Source organism: Myotis davidii, unplaced genomic scaffold (assembly GCF_000327345.1).
Source record: "Myotis davidii unplaced genomic scaffold, ASM32734v1 scaffold289, whole genome shotgun sequence".
Classification (NCBI taxonomy): Eukaryota; Metazoa; Chordata; class Mammalia; order Chiroptera; family Vespertilionidae; genus Myotis; species Myotis davidii.
Window position 1 is genome coordinate 2,066,549 of NW_006299717.1, and position 4,378 is coordinate 2,070,926.

The following is a 4,378-nucleotide window of genomic DNA, read 5'->3' on the forward strand; positions in this document are numbered from 1 at the left end:
CGCCCCCATGGGGTGAGGGTCGCCACTGGGGGGCGTGGCCAGCCTGGGTGAGGGGCTGAGGTCCGTGTTCAGACTGGCCACACCCACTTCAGGATGGGGGGTCCCGCTGCGGTGGCTGGCCAGCCTTGGTGAGGGGCTGAGGGCTGTTTGCAAGCTGGCCAAGCCCCCCAGTAGGGACCCTCACCGCATGAGGGTGTGGCCAGCCTGGGTGAGGGGCTGAGAGCAGTTTTCAGGCTGGTCACACCCCCTTCAGGGTTGGGGGTCCCCATTGGGGTGCCTGGCCAGCCTGGGTCAGGGGCTGATGGCTGTTTGCAGGCTGGCCACGGCCCTGGCAACCCAGGCTCCCAGACCCTCCTTGAGCGGAGGCCACAGCAGCCGGAAGCAGGTATCTGGGGTTTATTTATCTTCTATAATTGAAACTTTGTAGCCTTGAGCGGAGCCCACAGCCAGCCAGGGCAGGCGGGAAGCTTGGCTTCCTCCATCGCCAGGGGCAACCCAAGCCTCCTGTTGGATCAAGCTCCATGGCCGCTGCCATCTTGGTTGGATTTGCATACTCGCTCCTGATTGGCTGGTGGGTGTGACTGTGCATGGCTTGTGGGTGTAGTGGAGGTACAGTCAATTTGCATGTTTCTCTTTTATTAGATAAGACAGATGTGCCTTTATAGAACTTAGGAGAGTGTTCTGTATGAGGTGGGCCTTCTCTAACTGCTATATCAGAATATCTGAACACTATTTCTTCCCATTCCTCTTCCCTAGAAAGCAGTTCTCTTCCTCTCCTGCTTAGAAAGAAACACATTTGACTCTCCTCCAACACCTCAATTTCCATCCAATATGTAGTGGGCCTAGGAGTCGGGGGAGAAACCTAGATAAGCATTCATATCGTAAGGCTCCCAAACAGGTCATAAGTAGAAATGCTAGGCCTTCAAGAGCATGACAACAGGAAAGCTCATTTATAGGAGCTTTCTTTTATAAAGAAAGGGGCATTTTTTCATTTTTTAAGTCCAACCTGGTAAGACTCTGACTTCATGTAACCAGTACTCTACCCATCATTCAAAAATAACAACAAAACAACAATTTGTTCCAGTGTTCTATCTACAACCTGACATTATCCCCAATAGTTGATTCAATAAACACAGGTTAAAAAAAATCACACTTTATCTCCTCTATGAAAAATCTAGAAATTGTGTCGATAGCAAATAGGTAGTAGCAAAAGTAGAAATGTAATTTTGTTCTTTGTAAGTATCTGTACAACATCCCTTCCCTCTGTTGTTTTCATTTACATGCAACATCCTTTATAGTATAAATCACTATAGAGACAGACAGACAGACAGACAGCTATGATGTGGTGCCAGAGAGCAGGGCTGCTCTATAATCTTGGGCAAGATACTGAATCATTCTGTGCCTTCATTTCCATGTCTGTGAAACAGATATGGTGATAGTACTTACCAAAAAAGGGTAATTATAAAGTAGGCTAATACAGATAAAGTATTTGAAACAGTCCTTGATGAGTACTCTAGTGCTAGCTATTACCATTATTATAGCAATTAAATGCTGTGACAAGTTTTAGTCACTATTTGCATTTTTTTACATTGTTTTTTGAAAATGTTTCTAATGGCTAACATCCCATGAACTCTTCTGCAGACCCACAAAATGAGAGAGGAAGAAATGTGTGTGTTGTTCAGACAAAAACATATAATTTGAAGATCTGTTTTATCTGACTTTCAGTCAGGCGTTTTAATTCTTTTGGATAAAAGTCTGTATTTTACACACACTTGTCAATAGTTCTTATTCTAGCTGCAGTCTTTTCAAACAGCATTAATGTACCAACTCTTACAACCTTTTTGTTCCCATATTCATTTAACAGTGAGAAGTAGAAAGCAGATGTAAGCAATACTCATTCTCTTGATTATTAGGAATAAAACCTTTCAACAAGCCCCAAAGACCAAGTACTTCCCGTTCAACACACAGTAACGACTGATCTATAACTGCTGTACAGTTTACAAATATGTAGTACTTGGATTTGAAATCCCAAACCCATTTCTCTACAACTCCCACACCCTCTTACTTCTCTATAACTCTTTAAGGGAGGAAGCTAAGAAATTCTGGTTCCTAAGGATACAAAAAGATCAACACAAGTAATCCCATACCGCTTCTTTCTGCATCTTTCTTCTCCTAGGTAGGTCATAGCTAAAGAAAGTTGCAAGGTGTCAATGGATCAGGCTGTCTAATCTCTCCTGGGTCTTCATTACTACCTGGCAATCACTTTCATTCACTTACAATGTATCCACCCTGACAGTACTGACAGCTTTAACAAACCTCCCTTACTTTCCCCATCCCTATATCCCCCACTACAATCCAGACACATATCTCTTCATTCTAGCAGTTTTCAACCTCAGTGAGGTAGTAAAAGCCACCTGAGAAAGCTTCTGTAAATGACAAACCTGCTCCTGTTGCTGCCTCCCTCTTACCCCAAAATTCTTATGCACCTGTTTTGAAGAACAAGCCAGAAACTCAGGGAGAGGCATATGTATTTGAAAAGGTGACTTCCTTGTGGGTAGAGACCTAATCTTATTCATTTCTATTCCTAGCACTTAACCAAGCGGGCTCTGAGAAAATGAATACCCAAACCAATGAAATCATTTATTAAAGTAACCAATCTCGTGACGTCTCCAAATGTCTGTCAGTTTACAGTCTGTAGTATTTTCACGATAGTGAGGTAATATGTTATAGTGGTTGAAAGCACAGACTCTGAAGACAAATTAGTGGGTTGGAATGTGAACTACACTGCAAAGCAGGAGCTCTGTAACTTTGGACAGAAGTTACTGAACCTCTCTGTGCTCCAACTTTCTCATCTGTAAAATAGGAGAGAATAAGAGTACCTACCACACAGGGTATTGTGAAAATAAAATATTAGTACATGTAAAGGGCTTAGAAGAGTGCTTAGAGTGGAGCAAACACTATATAAATGTGAGCTAATGTTTCTCTCTGAAGCCACATGCCTGAATTTGAGTCCTGTTTCTGATATGTACTTAAGTGTTAATGATCACAGGCAAATTACTTGATCTCACTGTGCCTGTTTCCCTATCTATAGAATGGGGATAATGATAGTATCTATTTCACTGGTTGTCATGAGAAATAAAAGAGGAAATATGCAACACATATAGCACAATGTCTTGTACATAAAGCACTCAATAAATGGTAGCTATTATCACCTCAGTCTCATGTGCATTTTGGCTGCTGAAGTTGGTTTGCTGTGGCCTGACTCTGGTGTATGTGTAGGTCCAATCAGTTAAGTTCCATCAGATGAGATCCTGACCAGCTCTAACCCTTTCCACAGATAAGGAGCTCTTAATCTAATGTCTATAGTGAGCTTTAAAAATTTTTTATTCAAAATTGGGTATAAAATATTGGGTGTGTATTTTTCTGAGACAAAGGGCCATAGCTTTCATTAGTTCCTCAATAAGTAAATGACCCTAAATAGATTTTTAAAAACAAAACAAAACCTATTGCCAATAACATTACCAGTACAATTTTCATCTTTTTTCTTCTCTTAAAACAATTTCTACACCTTCCCCTGAGTCTCTAAATCAAAGTTACAGCATTTTAAAAAGTCTCTCTGCAATGTGATTCTAGTATAATCCTTCTCATTTATAATACTGCCAGATTATTTCTTCAAAAGAACTATAATAGTACTTTCTCTGTGCAAAAACCTAAATACTGTCCAATATCCAATATCTCAGCTGAACATTCAAGCCTTTATAACTTGGCCATAGTCTACCTTTCCAGCCTTGTCCTCCATACATGGCCCTAAAGGAGTCACTTGCCACTGTAGAAATCCACATGGCTTTCCTCCATATCTCACTCTACTCTGTCTAGAATGTCTTCAACACCACTTTCTCCAGTAAACCAATACACTTCTTTAATAGTTACTGTCTTTAATAACAAATATATTTCATTCCCCCTGCTAAATAGTAAATTCTTTGAGGACAGGGACTATGGCCTTCTTTACTTTTATATTCTCAATTTTACCTAGTATCATAGTTTATAAATTTAGATAAATATTAGTTCTCTGGTAATCTTTTCAAAGTTACTAGACAGACATTTCAAGAATTTCTAGATATTCATGAAATTTGAAATACCAAATTTCAATCTGTTAACTAAAGCTTTTAAAAGGCAAAAACTGCTATGTCATAACATAATTTTCAACACACTGTAAGTTATAGTTGTGCCCTGAAGGACACAACTATGGTTACAGCATTATAAAGATTAAGTGGATAGCCCTAGTGATTTAGCTCAGTGGATAGAGCAGTGATGGCGAACCTTTTGAGCTCGGTGTGTCAGCATTTTGAAAAACCCTAACTTAACTCTGGTGCCATGT

At 40.4% G+C, this 4,378-nt stretch overlaps 1 protein-coding gene across 1 annotated transcript in view; it reads right to left on the minus strand.

Annotated features, from left to right (window-relative positions):
* Positions 1-4,378, minus strand: part of ZFAND3 (zinc finger, AN1-type domain 3) — a 254,518-nt gene that overhangs the window by 92,167 nt on the left and 157,973 nt on the right. The gene's annotated exons all lie outside the window — the stretch shown is intronic.